Below are 17,320 nucleotides of genomic sequence, written 5' to 3'. Positions count from 1 at the left end.
CTGGCATTCTTCACAGGGTGTCCCAAAAATTAAACGTGATTGTGTTATCTAAGAATGTGGTCACTGCAACCATTTCATCACTAGAGGGCGCCATAGGACCAGGAACACAGCCAGGCTTAAAGCCTGCCACATACACAGCACTGGTGGACTTGGGGAATACAAGGGTAGAACTGCCTGGGTTACTAGGCAAATTATCCCACTGTCTTCTATTTCGTTCCCCCAGTTGGAATAAGCCTCTGTGTACTCAACTGACAAGAGTTGAGGAAGGGTTACTAAAGTCCCCTACTATTACTGTATTGCAGTTTCTCTCGCTTTAGGTCGCTTACAGTTTGGTGTTCTGCTGCAGGATGCATACATATTTACGATTTTTATACCCTCTTCCTGAATTGGCCCTTCATAAGTATTTACTATATAATACTTTTTTTGTCTCTATTTACACCTTTTCACTTAATAAATATTAAGTGAAAATTTTCTGTTATCTGATACAAATACAGCTGCTATTTATTGGTTTCCACTTGAAACCTTTTTGCATCCCTTCATTTTTAGTAAATGTGTATATGTAAGTTAATTTTTTACATGCAGCATATAGTTGGGACTGATTATTGTTATTTTGAGACAGAATTTCGCTCGTTGCCCAGGCTGAAGTGCAATGGCGTGATCTTGGCTCACTGCAACCTCCACCTCCCGGGGTCAAGTGGTTCTCCTGTCTCAGCCTCCCAAGTAGCTGAGATTACATGCGCATGCCACCAAGCCCGGCTAATTTTGTTGTATTTTTTAGTAGAGACGCGGTTTCATCATATTGGTCAGGCTAGTCTCCTGACCTCAGGTGATCCGCCTGCCTCGGCTTCCCAAAGTGCTGGGATTAGAGGCGTAAGCCACCACGCCCAGCTGATTTTTTAAAATATCCATTGAGCCACTCTCTTTTCTTTGTAGGGAGATCCTAGATAATACCTATCAATATTATTATTGATAGCTAAGAAATCACTATTGACATTTTGATTGGTACTTTTTTGTCGTTTTGCAAATTATTTCTTTCTTCCTTCTCCCATTGTGGTTAAGTGACTTTCTTTGGTAGTATCTCATAGATAAAAGTATTTTTAAACCGATAATAATTTTCATCATAAGGAGTATAAATAGCCAATCAATTTTATGCTTTAATTCAATTCCCCCACATTTTGACTTTCTCATGTCTATTTTTATATTGGCTATATTTTATGATGCTGCTATAGTTACTTTTCATAGACTTGCATCTTACTCCTCGTATTATGGATATAAGAGGCTTACACAAAACAAGCATATTAATTTATTCTGAATTTGCCTATGTATTTGCATTGGCCACTGAGTTTTGTAATGTCAAACTTTTTCTCTTTGGACGTTAGCATAATTTTCTTCAGGATAAAGAACTTAGCATTTCTTGAATGACGAGTCTAGTGATGAATTCTCACCATGTTTTCTTTCTGTAAACGATGTTATCTCTCAATCTTTCAAGGAAATCTTTTGTGGATACAGTATTGTTGGCTAACTTTTTTCCTTTAGCACTTTATGTCACTTCACTCCTTCCTGGTAATGTACAGTTTCTGATCAGAAGTCTGTTAACAAACAAATTGGAAGTATACAATGTTATTTGCTTTTCTCTTGCTGTTTTCAGTGTCCTTCTCTTTGTAGTATGTTTTTGAGATTATATATATATATACACCTTGGGGTATTCTTAAACTGAATCTATTTGGTCTTTAACATTGTTGTACCTGAATAGTTGTACTTGCCTCTACATTTGGAATGTATTCTGTTATTTCATTGAATAAGCTTTACTGCCTTTGCTATTCCCAAACTACCACTTGAAGACCAATGATTATTTAATTTGCTGTTTGGACGTTATTCTCTATATCCTGTAGATATTCTCTAGACCTTTTCTATTTCTTTAATCTCTACAGATTCTCCAATACCCTATCTTTAAGATCACTATTTTGTTATGCTTGATCCATTCTGCTAATGACATCCTCTAATAATTATTTCAGTTGAAACAATTATTTCTCACTTGCAATATTTGTTTGGTATATTATTTCAATCTCTTCAAGTTTCTAATATATTCTTGGATTTCTTTTCTGCATTATCTTGGGTTTTGCTACATTTCCTTAAAATTGCATTTATGAATTCTCGATTCTAGAGTTCAAACATTACCATCCATCTCATTAGGGTTGGCAACTGGCTCCATGCTTTCTCTGTTCAGGGTAGTCATGGTTATTGGCTTGCTGCTGTTTCTTGTAGACGTATGCCAATAGTTTCACATTGAACAATTATATATTCATTCCAGTCTCAGCTGTCTAGCTTCTTTTGGTCTTCCTAGAGTATATTTTCTTAGATATTATTTGTAGTTCCCCGTCAAGACTACTTAATCTGTGAGTGCTGCCTGTTTTAGATTTGACTCAGCTCTCACAAACATTTGGAGCATTGCCCATCCCATATAGGGGTCCCATAGTCAATCCTCTGGCTGTGCAGGAAGGTTGTATAGGCATTTGTGCAAAGAACTATGAACTCTGCCTACTACATTATAGTGCTGCTGAAAGCCACTCTGACTTGGCATCTACGTTGTCTGACGTAAAGAAAATTATTTTTCAGGCTGGAGTTGTGAATCTCAACTGGCCCAGTTGTCTTTCACTGCCATCATGGGATTTTCTTTCTACAAGCACACACAATACTTCCCATGTGTTAAGCTATTAATAGCTTTTCAACAAGAGAAGCCAAGATGGTGAAGAAGCTGTCTGTGTGCCAATATCTCACATTTATCCCATGTTGAATTGGTGAATGTCGATAAAATTTTCCACACATGATGGCAGGCACATAAGAGTCTCATAAATACAGAAGAACCCTTTTATCATCTGCTCCAAGTTTTTCACTTCTCTGTAGTCTGAGGAAATGTCTCAGCCTTAGATTTCAGTTCTGGGATATAACTTGTGATAATATTGGTGCTGGATATATTACTGAGGTTCTATGGGGGTGAGTAAAACCAGAGTGTTTTTACTCTGAGATTTTGGTGACCCATTATGTTCTTGATGTCACACCTTACATATGTTTATATCACATATGGCTAAACAAATTGTTGTAATTATTAATAGTTTTGTAGATGGACATCATGGCAGGTGCCTATAATACCATCTAATCAGAAGGCTGAGGAGGGAAAACTGCTTGAGCCCAGAAGTTTCAGACCAGCCTGAGCAACATAGCAACAGCCATCTCATTAAAAAAGTTTTGTGTATTAACCTTAACAATAAAGATATATGTTATTTGTACACCACCATTACAGTATATCAGTACTGTGAATTTGAGTTACCTTTTACCAGTCAGTTTTATACATTCATGTTTTTGTGTTATGCATGAGCTGCTTCTTTCAATTTGAAGAATTCCCTATAACATTTCACTCATTGTAATGAATGAGAGAAAAAAGGTTAAGTCTTCAATATCTGTGGATCCGTTAATATTTTCAGTTTATTTTCCAGATATATGAAAATTCTGTATAGTTCCATCCAAATATTGGAATTTAGGAATCATCCCAGATAATTTTCCCTGTCCTTTATTTATCTGTTCCACCCTTCCTTTGGTAAGTGTTCACATTATTTATCATTTTTCTTTCTCTTGCTTATAAGCTGTTACTCTCCTGTATTAAAACCATTCTTCTAGGTGCTTTACATATTTACATATTATGTTAAAGATTCACAAAATGCTGCAAATACAGTACCGTTTACACATACCACTCAATTTTCCCCCGTGGTGATATTTTCCATTAACATTGTACAATATCACAACCAGCACATTGTCATTGGTGAAATGTGCACATTTACATGACATTTTATCACATGCATACATTTTTGTAACCACTGCATGAATCAGAATGCAGAACTCATCATTAAAAATGTATCCCTTCCACTAGTCTTATAATCACATACGACCCTAACTTCTACCATCCCTAACAGATGAATACGAACAATGTTCTCTAAACTATTTAACTTCATCACATTAAGATACATAAAAATAAGCATTATGTTACAACTTGAAATGGGTTTTTCCTTCAGAATTGAGAATCATCTAAGGCTTATTTGTATAGTAGTAGTTTATTCCTTTTAATTTTTGAGTTGTATTACACAATATGGAAATAACAGACTTATTTAACTGTTTACCTGGTGAACAACATGTGAGTTGTTTCCAGGTTCTGACTATTACAAATAAAATTTCTGCGAACAGTCAAGTGCAGGTTTGGTCTACACATAAATTTTCATTTCTATGAAATAGCCCATGACAGCAATTGCTAAGCCTAACTGTGTGTGTTTAGCTTTCAAAGAAATTGCCAAATTATTTTCCAATGTGGTATATACAGTTTTATATTTCCATCAGCAATAAAGATTCAATTTTTTCTGCATGCTTCTCAGCCTCTGGAATCACTGTTTTAACTGTTTCAGCTACTGAAATAAATCTGCTGTAGGCTGGGTGTGGTGGCTCACACCTCTAATTCCAGCACTTTGGGAGGCTGAGGCAGGTGGATCACCTGAGGTCAGGAGTTCAAGACCAGCTTGGCCAACATGGAGAAACCCCGTCTCTACTAAAAATACAAAAAAAAAAAATTAGCTGGGCGTGGTGGCGGGCACCTGTAATCCCAGCTACTTGGGAGGCTGAGGCAGGAGAATCGCTGGAACCCAGGAGGTGGAGGTTGCAGTGAGCTGAGATCATGCCACTGCACTCCGGCGACAGAGGCAGACTCTGCCTCAAAAAAAAAGCAAATCTTCTGTAGTATCTCATCATAGTATTAACTTCCATCTTGTCCTTATTGACATTTCCCTATCTTCAGAAGAATGTTCTTTCATGACTTTTGCCCATTTTCTAATTTAAAGGTTTGGATTTTTAATACTATCTTTTGAGAATTATGTAAACATTCTAGCCATAAGTCCAATGTTGGATATGAGATTTGAAAACAAAGGGCCGGGCATGGCGGCTCACACCTATAATCCCAGTACTTTGGGAGGCCAAGGCGAGCAGATCACCTGAGGTCGGGAATTTGAGACCAGCCTGACCAACATGGAGAAACCTCATCTCTACTAGAAATAACAAAAAAATTAGGCGGGCGTGGTGGCGCATGCCTGTAATCCCATCTACTTGGGAGGCTGAGGCAGGAGAATCGCTTGAACCCAGGAGGCAGAGGTTGTGGTGAGCTGAGATCGTGCCATTGCACTCCAGCCTGGGAAACAAGAGCGAAACTGTCTCAAAAAAAATAAAAACATTTTCCATGAATATAGTATTTTCATACTATTTATGGTTATTACGCAAAGTAAAAGCATTAAACTTTGATGTCCTTCCCTTTTTCAATTTATTTCCATTAATGAACTATTCTTTTGATGCTTAAGTCTCTTTTTTTTTTTGAGAGGGAGCCTAGCTCTGTCGCCCAGGCTGGAGTGCAGTCGCCCAATCTTGACTCACGATTCTCCTGCCTCAGCCTAGAGGGATTGGGATTACAGGCATGCGCCACCACGCCCGCCTAATTTTTTGTATTTTTAGTAGAGACGGGGTTTCACCATATTGGCCAGGCTGGTCTCGAACTCCCTACCTTGTGATCCACCCACCTCAGCCTCCCAAAGTGCTGGGATTACAGGCGTGAGCCACCACACCTGGTGATGCTTAAATCTTCTAATCCACAAATATGAGATGTCTTTCCACATACTTAGATATTCCTCAACTCCTCTGACAAATATTTTGTGTTATTCACACTTCATGCTGAATTTCACTTTATCCCACAGGATTTTGCCTTAATAATATTGTACATAAAAATGTTTCAATGATTTCACTTTTGACTTCTTAAATAATATATAGAAATACAACTGATTTTTGGATTGTAATCTTAAATCACAAAAACTTGCTAAGATGATCGTTATTGGAATCCAAATTTATTGGATCCACTGGGGTTGTGTATGCACAAAACCGTGTCATCTGCAAAAGGTTTTGCTGCTTCCTATTTAAAAATTTTTATTTCTTTCCATATGCAATGCAATTAATGTCACAGATACTTCCAGTACATTGTTGAACAGAACTGGCAAGAGTGTTTTATCCTGTCCTTGCTCCTCATCTTTCAGAGAAAGCATTCTTTAAATACTAAGTGTAACACTAGTTCTGAGGGTTTTGGTTTTTTTTTTTTTTTGCTTTTTAGAGACAGGGTCTCACTCTGTTGTTTAGTCAGGAGTACAGTGGCATGTTCATAGCTCACTGTAAACATGAACCTCAGCTTCCCAAGTAGCTAGGCCTACAGGCATGTGTCATCACATCTGGATTTTATTTTTTTTTTTTTAAGATACAGAGTATCCTTATATTGCCTAGGCTGATCTCAGACTTCTGGCCTCAAGTAATCCTGCTTTGGCTTCCCCAAGTGCTGGGATTACAACCACAACACCAGGTTCTAGTTGTGAATTCTTAAAATATGCCCTTTACTAGGTTGTGGTTTACTTCTTAGTTTACCAAATACTTTTCCACCATCTATCTTTTTTTTCTTTCTCTTTTTTTTTAAACATAGTCTTGCTGTGTCAGCCAGGCCAGAGTGCAGTGGCACAATCTCCGCTCACTCCAACCTCCACCTCCTGGGTTCAAGTGATTCTACTGCCTCAGCCTCCCGAGTAGCTGAGATTACAGGCGCCTGCCATCATGCACAGGTAATTTTTGTATTTTTAGTAGAGATGGGGTTTCACCATGTTGGCCAGGCTGGTCTCGAACTCCTGACCTCAAGTGATCCGCCCAACTGAGCCTCCCAAAGTGCTAGGATTACAGGCGTGAGTCACTGCCCAGCCCATGGCTATTACAAAGTCAAAAACAAACAAAAAACATTATGGTGAAGTTACAGAGAAAAAGGAATGCTTATACACTGTTGGTAGGAATATTAGGATTACAGGCGTGAGCCTCCACTCCCAGCCGTCCATAATCTATTGAGATGACAATGTTGTTTTCTTCCTTCAGTCTGTTGCACTAATCATTTCCAGCTGATGAAATAACGTTCCATTCCAGGGATACACTGTACTGGGTACTGGTGTACATTCCTATTTATATGTTACTGTATTTGGTTTGCCAAAATTCACTACGAAATTTCGCAGATCCACTCATAAGTGATATTATCACAGTTTTCCCTGCGTATGATGTTTCACTTTGGTATCTAGATAACAATAGCATCATAGAACCAATAAAAAATATACATGCTCTTCCAAGTTTTTAAAACATTTTTATCGAATTGGTAATTTTCATGTGTTTGGTATAATATACAAAAGAATCCATTTGAACTGGGGATTTACATGTGTGTCAGGGGCAGGGGTGAGAGTTTTTAAATTACCAATTTATTGTCTTCACTTTGTTCTTGAATGAGTTGTGGTAGTCAGTGTCTTTCTAGGAATTTGTCTACTTCCACAAAGATATTTGTTAAAATATTAATCCCTTGTATGGAATAAAGTCATTAGGAACATCACTTTTTACATTTCTCATTTTCGTAAAGCTTTATTTTATAAATAAGTCAACGAAGTGCTGTTTCTCAATTATTTTTAATTCTCTATTTCCACACTAAACTTTATGTCCTTTCTGCTTTGATTTTAATTTGTTCTTTTTTTACTGTATTTTCTAAAGTTGGAAAGTTAGGTTAGTAATTTGAAGTACTTCTCATTTCATTACAATGTTCATAGCTATTAATTTCACTGTAAGCATTGCTTTTACACATCTCACAGAATTTGATATGTTGTTTCTGTATTTTCATTCACCTCAAAGTATTTTTTTTTTTTTTTTGAGATGGAGTCTCGCTCTGTCGCCCAGGCTGGAATGCAGTGGTGCAATCTCGGCTCACTGCAAGCTCCGCCTCCGGGGTTCACGCCATTCTCCTGCCTCAGCCTCTCCGAGTAGCTGGGACTACAGGTGCCCACCACCACGCCCGGCTAATTTTTTTGTATTTTTAGTAGAGATGGTAGAGATGGGGTTTCACCGTGGTCTCGATCTCCTGACCTCGTGATCCGCCTACCTTGGCCTCTCAAAGTGCTGGGATTACAAGCGTGAGCCACTGCGCCCGGCCCACCTCAAAGTATTTTCTGATTTCCTTATAAATTCTCCTTTGACTTGGTTATATACTTTTTTTTTTGACAAAAGATCTCTGTCGCCCAGGCTGCAGTGCAGTGGTGTGATCTCGGCTCACTGCCACCTCTGCCTCCTAGGCTCAAGTGATTCTAGTGCCTCAGCCACCCGAGTAGCTGGGACTACAGGCACACACCACCACGCCTGGCTAATTTTCTGTATTTTTAGTAGAGACAGGGTTTCACCATGTTGGCCAGGCTGGTCTGGAACTCCTGACTTCAACTAATCCACCCTCCTTGGCCTCCCAAAGTGCTGGGATTACAGGTGTGAGGCACCACACTCAGCATAACACTTTTTAAATGTGCACAAATATGTATAGTTCCTGTGTTATTTCTAATTTCATTAAACTTTAGTCATAGAACATATTTTGTATAATTTCAATATTTTTAACCTTCGTTTGTTTTGTGGGATGTTAGTGCAGACATTGCAGTTTTTTGTGGTTGCTACTTGGATATTCCTATTTCCATCCTATTTCTTTTTTTTTTTTTTGAGACGGAGTCTCGCTCTGTCGCCCAGGCTGGAGTGCAGTGGCGCATTCTCGGCTCACTACAAGTTCCGCCTCCTGGGTTCACGCCATTCTCCTGCCTCAGCCTCTTCGAGTAGCTGGGACTACAGGCGCCTGCCACCACGCCCGGCTAATTTTTTGTATTTTTAGTAGAGACGGGGTTTCACCGTGGTCTCGATCTCCTGATCTCGTGATCCGCCCGCCTCGGCCTCCCAAAGTGCTGGGATTACAAGCGTGAGCCACCGCGCCTGGCCTTATTTCCATCCTGTTTCTTTCAACACTTTTGTATTTTATAAACTGCCTACAACAGACACCTTATAGTTTGATTGTTTTTAAATATCCACTTGGTCAATCAGACTGGTTTGGATTGCTTGATCCATCAGTATAGCTGGATTTAAATTTTCCATTATACATTTTAAAATTCTATGTCTATCTTCTTTTACAGAATTCCTCCTATACTACTTTTTATAAGTTAATATTTTCTAAAGTAATGTACTATCTTTAATGATTTTTCCCTCTATTATATGAAAATCCTTTTTAGTGGTTGCAGTAGGGCTTTTTTTTAATAATTGACAAGTAATAATTGTATATAATTCTAGGGAACAATGTGAAGTTTTTGTATGTATACATAGTGTAATAACTAAATCAAGCACATTAACATATCCATAACTTCACCTACTTTTGTTGTGACAACTTTAACATCTAACAATTTTAAAATATACACTCAGTGACAATGGTCACCATTCTGTGAAATAGATGTCTAAAACTTATTCCTCCTGTGTAACAGAAAATTGGTACTCTTTGATCAACATCTTGCCTTTGCCCATCTCTCCAACACCCACATCCTGGAAACCATAACATCCAACTTTCTACTTGTATGAGTTAGCCTTTTTTAGATTCCACATACAAATATAATGTAGTATTTGCCTCTCTGTGCCTGTCTTATACACTTAGCATAGTATACTACAGATTCATCCATGTTGTCACAAATGACAATTTTCCTTCTTTTCCAAGGATAAAAAATATTCCAATATGTATATACAACACATCTTCTATGTCCATTCATCTGTTATGAAAACTTAAGTCCTTTCCATATAGTAGCTTTGTAAATAATTTCAAAATAAGGGAGTGCAAGATCTCTTCAACATACTGCTTCAATTCCTTTGGATATATACCTAAGTAGAGATCGCTAGATCATATAGTAATTGTACTGTTAGTTTCTTAAGGAACCACCATATAGTTTCCTAAAATGTCTATACTAATTTATATTCCCACTAACAGAATGTTGAGGCTTTTTTCCACATCCTTGCCAGCACCTGTCTTTCACCCTTTTAATAGCCATTCTAAAAGTTGTAAGGTAATATTTTGCAGTTTTGATTTGCAACTCACTAATGATTAGAGATGTTGAGCATTTTTTTCATGTATCAATTGGCCACTCATGTCTTCCTCTGAAAAATGTAAGTTGAGGTCCTTTTCCCCCTTTTAAAGACAGTTGTTTTCTTGCTATTGAGCTTGGGTTTCTTAATACATTTTGGATATTAGTCCCTTATCAGATATATGATTTGAAAATGGTTTCTCAAAACCCGTGTCTTCACTCTGTTAACTGTACCCTTTGCATTGCAGATGCTTTTTAGTTTGATGCAACTCAAGTTGTCTGTTGCGGGAAGTCAGGGACCCCGAACGGAGGGACCGGCTGAAGCCATGGTGGAAGAACGTCGATTGTGAAGATTTCATGGGCATTTATTAGTTCCCTAAACTTTTATAATTTCTTATGCCTGTCTTTACTGCAATCTCTAAACATAAATTGTGAAGATTTCATGAACACTTATCACTTCCCCAATCAATACCCTTGTGATTTCCTATGCCTGTCTTTAATCTCTTAATCCTGTCATCTCATAAGCCAAGGAGGATGTATGTCGCCTCAGGATCCTGTGATAATTGTTTTAACTGCACAAATTGTAGAGCATGTGTGTTTGAACAATATGAAATCTGGGCACCTTGAAAAAAGAAAAGGATAGGGTGGGTGTGGTGGCTCACGCTTGTAATCCCAGCACTTTGGGAGGCTGAGGCAGGCGGATCACGAGGTCAGGAGATCGAGACCACGGTGAAACCCCATCTCTACTAAAAATATAAAAAATTAGCCGGGCATAGTGGCGGGCGCCTGTAGTCCCAGCTACTCGGAGAGGCTGAGGCAGGAGAATGGCATGAACCCGGGAGGTGGAGCTTGCAGTGAGCTGAGATCACTCCACTGCACTCCAGCACTCCAGCCTGGGTGACAGAGCGAGACGCCGTCTCAAAAAAAAAAAAAAGAAAAGAAAAAAGAAAAGGATAACAGCAATGTTCAGGGAACAAGAGAGATAACCTTAAACTCTGACCACCAGTGAGCCAGGTGGAACAGAGCCATATTTCTCTTCTTTCAAAAGCAAATGGAAGAAAGATTGCTGAATTCTTTTTCTCAGCAAGGAACATCCCTGAGAAAGAGAATGCACCCCTGAGGGTGGGCCTCTAAAATGGCCCCCTTGGGTATGGCCATCTTCTATGGTCGAGACTGTAGGGATGAAATAAGCCCCAGTCTCCCATAGCACTCCCAGGCTTATTAGGACGAGGAAATGCCTGCCTAATAAATTTTGGTCAGACCGGTTGCTCTCAAACCCTGTCTCCTGATGAAATGTTATCAATGACAATGGTGCCCGAAACTTCATTAGCAATTTTAATTTCGCCCCAGTCCTGTGGTCCTATGATCTCGCTCTGCCTCCATTTGCCTTGTGATATTCTATTACCTTGTGAAGCACGTGATCTCTGTGACCCACACCCTATTCGTATACTCCCTCCCCTTTGAAAATCCCTAACAAAAACTTACTGGTTTTACGGCTCACGGGGCATCACGGAACCTACCGACGTGATGTCTCCCCCGGACGCCCAGCTTTAAAATTTCTCTCTTTTGTACTCTGTCCCTTTATTTCTCAACCCGGCTGACACTTAGGGAAAATAGAAAAGAATCTACGTGACTATCAGGGCAGGTTCCCCGATAGTTGTCTGGCTGTTTTTGCTGCCCATGCTTTTAAGGATGTATCCAAGACATCATTGCCCAGAACAACATAATAGAGCTTTTCCCCTATATTTTCTACTACTAGTTTTACAGTTTCAAAGGCAACATTTCAGGCTTTAATCCATTTTGAGTTGATTTTTCTATATGCTATGAGAAAATGGTCCAATTTCACATACAGATATACAGATATCTGAAAAATTTATCCTCTCCCCATTCTGTATGCCACTTTTGTCAAAAATCAGTTGGATGAAAATGCATGAGTTATGTCTGGGCTATCCTGTTCCACTGGTCAGTGAATCTGTTTCTATGTTGGTACCACAGTTTTTTGATAATGGATTACAAAATCAGGTAGAGTGATGCCTCCAGCTGTGTCCTTGTTGCTCAAGATTACTCTGATTATTTAATGTCTTCTGTAGTTCCATACAAGTCTTAGAATTTTTTTTGTATTTTGTAAAAATAAAAAGACATTGAAATATTGATTACACAGAATCTGTATGTTTCTTTTGGCAGTATGAAAATTATAACAATATAAATTTCCCAATCCATGTACAAAGAAAAATTTCTATTTTTGTAATCTTCGATTCGTTTCATCAATGTTTTCAGTATATAGATCTTTAATCTACTTGGTTAAATTCATTCATAAGTTTGTTTACTTAGTAAATAGTGTAAATGTGATTAGTTTCTTGATTACTTTTTCGGATAGATTGTTAGTGTATAGAAATGCTACAGACTTGTCAATTTTGTACATAGCACTTTATGGAATTCATTTTATTAGTTCTATAGTTTTTTTTTTTTTAATGGAGTCTTTAAGGTTTTCTAGCTATAAGATAATCAGGAGAGACAAGTTTTTTCTTCTTTTCCTACTTAGATGTCTTTTATTTCTCTTGCCTAAATGCTCTTGCTATGACTTCCGGTACAACACTGAATAGAAGGAAAAAAACTGGCATCCATGTCTTGTTCCTGATCTTAGAGAAAAAGCCTTCAACTCCTCAGTGTTAAGATTTCAGCTCTGGGCCAGTCATATAGAGCCTTTAATGTGTTAAGACATCTTCCTTTTATGCCCAACTTGTTCAGGTTTTATCATGCAAAGATGTTAAGTATCCGGCCGGGCACTGTGGCTCACGCCAGTAATCCCAGCACTTTGGGAGGTCGAGGAGGGCGGATCACCTGAGGTTAGGGCTTCAAGACCAGCCTAGCCAACATGGTGAAACCCTGTCTCAACTAAAAATACAAAAGTTAGCTGGGTATGGTGGCAGGTGCCTCTGATCCCAGCTGCTCGGGAGGCTGAGGCAGGAGAACCCGGGAGGCAGAGGTTGCAGTGAGCCAAGATAGTGCCACTGCACTCCAACCTGGGTGACAGAGCAAGACTCTGTCTCCGGGAAAAAGAAAAAAAAAGGTTGTCAATTCTTTTTCTGGAAGTATTGAGACACGTAGTTTTGATGTTCATTTTAATGTGATCTATCAAATTTATTGATTTATGTATGTTTAACCATCCTTAAATGCAAAAGGTTATCTCCCCACGTGATCATGGGAAAATGATCTTTTAAATTTGTTGTTGAATTCAGTTTGCTGGTATTTTGTTGAGGGTTTCTGCATCTATGTTCATCAGGGATACTGGTCTGTAATTTTGTATTCTTTTAGTATCTTCATCTGACTTTGGTATCAGGTTAACGTTGGCCTCATAAAGTGTGATTGGAACTTATTCCCTCCTCTTCAACTTTTATAAAGAGTATGAAAAGGATTGATACTAGCTTTTCTTTAACTCTTTTCCCATTTAGGAACAAAAAAGGGCGGCTCGCTGCCAGGACTTAAATATTTTACATAAACCTGCTCTTTGAGGCTGATGCAAATCTGACTGATTTTCAATGTGAAAATAAAATGCAAAAACTGTTCTTGGAGTTATTTCTAAACAGAACATCACAATCATCTGAATTGTCTATTTCTGAAGAAAACCAATGCATCTTTGGACAATAACTGTTCAAGAATATTAACATCATACACAGGAATACTACGTTTTCTAAAATTTGACATTTTCAGTGATTGAGAATTACTATACTTTGTAAATGGAAATACCACTACTAAAGACAGAATGCTGTAAATAGAAAGATGTGTTTTGCTTCCAAAGTCAATACACTAGAGCAATACGAAAATAATGAAAGCAAGATATTTCGTAGCAAAGTTATCTCAGGGTAAATGCTGCAGCCACAACGGCCACCAGCGAGTTTGGGGCAAGTGGGAAAAGGGTTAAATGTCTGGTAGAATTCAGAAGGGAATCTATAAGTTCCTGGTTTTCTTTTATGAGAAACTTTTAATTATTGACGCAGCTTTCTTACTCACTATTGGACTGCCTTTTTATTTTATTGTTCATTGCTTAATTTTTTTAGTTTATCAAAATATCCCCTCAGTTTTGTTGGTATTTTCTATTATTTTTCTAGTCTCACTTATTTATACTATAATCTGTTATGTTCTTCTTTTAGTTATCTTAGGTATACCATTAAATTGTTTGAGCTATTTCTTCTTTGTACTTGTAGACATTTATTGCTAAAACTTCCCTCTAGGAATTGCTTTTCTTGCATATTATAAGTTTTGGTATTTTGTGTTTCCATTTTTGTTTTTCTGCAAATAATTTTTAATTTCTTCCTTGAACCACTGATTGATAATATGTTATTTAATTTCCATGTGCTTGTGAATATTCTAAAATTCCTCCTATAACTGATTTCCAGTTTCATACCATTATGGTCAGAAAAGATATTCAATATTACTTCAATCTTTTAAAATTTCTTAAGACTTCTTTTGTGACCTAACATATGATTTACTCTGGAGAATATTCTGCGTGCACTTTTGAAAAATGTGTATTCCACTGCTGTTGAACGGAAGACTGCATAAATGTCTTTTAGGTCCATATGGGCAACTTTGGTTTTCAATTGTGGTTTAAGTCTGATGTCTCCTTATTGATGTTCTGTCTGAATGATCTCACCATGGCTTAAAGAGGTGTGCTGAAGTCCCCTCAATTATTGTATTACATTTTATATTTTCCTTCAAAGCTTTTAATATTGGCTTTATATATTTAGGTGCTGTAATGTTGAGTGCATATACATTTATGACTTTTATACCCCATGGATGAACAGACCACTTTATCATTATATAATGATGCTGTCTCTGCTTAAAAATTTTTACTTTAATTCTGTTTCATCTGATGTAAATATTAAGAGATCTGCCTCTGCTGTTAGTTTCCATTTACATAGCATATCTTTGTCCATCCTTTCACTTTCAATTTATATGTATCCTTAAAAATGAACTGTCTTGTAGGCAACATATAGATGGGACTTTTTAAAATCCATTCATCCACTTTATCTTTGATTAGAGAATTTAATCTATTTACATTCAAAGCACTTATTGACAGGTAAAGAATTTCTGCTGTCATTTTGCAATTTGTTTTCTGGTTGATTACAAATTCTTTGCTTTTCTCTTCCTCTCTTGCTGTTTTTTTATGTGATTCAATGTTTTTCTGTAGTGGTATGCTTTCAACCCTTTCTTTTTATATTTTGCATATCTACTAAGGGTTTTTTGCAAACGTTGTGGTTACCATGAACCTTACACAAAGTCTCTTACACTTATGAGACTATTTTAAATTAATACAACTAAAATTAGATCAATTACTCAAATGCTATGCTTTTACTTTCAACCCCACATTGTGTTCCTGATGACACAATTTATATCATTTTATAATTTGTATAATTTAATAAATTATTGTTGCTACAAGTTAATTTTAAGTTTTGTCTTAACTTTTATGATAAATACATAATTTGTTTTCACACCACCATTATAGTATTAGCATATTCTCAGTTTGACTGTGTACTTTTTTTGTTTTGTTTTGAGATGGCATTTTGCTCTGTCACCCAGGCTGGAGTGCAGTGGTGCCATCTCGGCTCACTGCAACCTCCGCCTCCCAGGTTCAAGCGATTCTCCTGCATCAGCCTCCAGAGTAGCTGGGATTACAGGAGCATACCACCACGCCCAGCTAATTTTTGTATTAGTAAAGACGATGTTGTGCCATGTTGGCCAGGCTGGTCTCGAACTCCTGATCTCAGGTGATGTGCCTGCCTCAGCCTCCCAAACTGCTAGGATTACAGGCATGAGCCACTGCACCCAGCCAACAATGTACTTACTTTTGTCAGCGAGTTTTATACTCACATGTTTTCATGTTTCTAACTAGCACTCTTTTACTACAGCTTGAAGGACTCCCTTTAGCAATTCTTCCTGTGCAGGTCTAGTGGTGGTAAACACCCACATCTTTTGAGAACTTTATATTTCTCCTTAATTTTTGAAACACAGGATAGCTGGAGATAGTATTCCTGGATGGCAGTGTTTTCCTTTCAGCTTTTTCTATATATCACGACTGACTTCTGGCGTGAAAGTTTTCTGGTGAAGTCTGCTGACAGTCTTCCGTGGATCATTTTGTATGTAAGAGACTGTTCCCTTGCTGCTTTGAAGATTGTCTTTTACTTTTATTTAATTACAGTATGTTTTGGTGTGAGTCTCCTTGGATTCATCCTACCTGATGTTCGAGATTCTTAGATCTAAATTTCTATTTCCTTGCCAGAATTATGAGGTTTTCTGACATTATTTCTTCAAATATGTTTTCTGTCCTTTTCCCTCTGTCTTCTCCATCTGGTGATGTATAAATTATTCCCCTTTGAGGATGTCCCAAAAGTCTCTTAAACTACCTTCAATCTTTTCTCTTTTTTCTCCTCACATTACATGATTTCCAATGGCCTATCTACAAGTTTGATAGTCCTTTCTTCTGCTTCATTGATTCTGCTGTTGGACACATTAAATTTTTGAGTCCAGTTATTGTGTTCTTCAACTTTATACTTTTTGATATCTTTTATTTCTTTATGACAATTCTCAGTTTGTTCATGCATTGCTCCCATGACTTCAGTGAGCCTCTTTATGGTTGCTCTTTTTAATTTCCTGTCAGGTTAATCACATATCTTCATTTCATTAGGGTTGGTTTCTGAAGACTTATCTTCTTTTATTTAGAATCTGCTTCCCTGTTTCATTTTTCTTGACTCAATGTGTTGATTTCTGTGAATTAGATAAGATAACCTCCTCTACCAGTCTTGTTAAACTGGCCTTGGGTAGGAGACGTTTCTCTCCAAATAACCCAGTGAAAGATCTAGATGCCTCTTTGTTCTTCTATAACCCACTTTTACTAGCCTCCAGAGGTGAGGATGAACTAAGTCATAATTTTGCCTTGAGACAGGTACTGGTCCCTCAGAATGCAGCTGGAAGTGTTAGTGTTATATGAGTGTTCCAGTTCCTTCTTTCCTTTGAAGAAACTGAGAGACAAAGTTTACGTCATACTGATTTTGCACCACACCAAGTAGAGAATTTATGGTAGATGATGCCTATAATCTCTTTGAGACTACTCAATCTGAAACTGAGGAGATAACTTCTGAATGTTTCCAAGTTTGAAAATCACCTATTCTCGCTGGACACGGTGGCTCATGCCTGTAATCCCAGCTACTTGGGAGGCTGAGGCAGGAGAATCGCTTGAACCCGAGAGGTGGAGGTTGCGGTGAGCCGAGATCGTGCCATTGCACTCCAGCCTGGGCAATAAGAGCGAAACT

The 17,320-nt window shown here is 37.9% G+C and overlaps 1 protein-coding gene across 2 annotated transcripts in view; it reads right to left on the bottom strand.

The window, feature by feature from the left end:
• Positions 1–17,320, bottom strand: part of LOC129475213 (small ribosomal subunit protein uS2-like) — a 103,086-nt gene that overhangs the window by 23,284 nt on the left and 62,482 nt on the right. The window contains exons 1-2 of one of the 2 annotated variants that reach the window (XM_055267317.2): positions 5,652–5,672; positions 1–4,988 (exon numbers count right to left, since the gene is read on the bottom strand). The exon at positions 1–4,988 is cut by the window's left edge and continues 23,284 nt beyond it. The gene's annotated coding sequence lies outside the window, so the exon portion shown is untranslated. The other variant, XM_063634794.1, reaches the window with a different exon arrangement.

Source organism: Symphalangus syndactylus, chromosome X (genome assembly GCF_028878055.3).
Source record: "Symphalangus syndactylus isolate Jambi chromosome X, NHGRI_mSymSyn1-v2.1_pri, whole genome shotgun sequence".
Classification (NCBI taxonomy): Eukaryota; Metazoa; Chordata; class Mammalia; order Primates; family Hylobatidae; genus Symphalangus; species Symphalangus syndactylus.
This window is presented reverse-complemented; position numbering and strand designations above follow the sequence as displayed.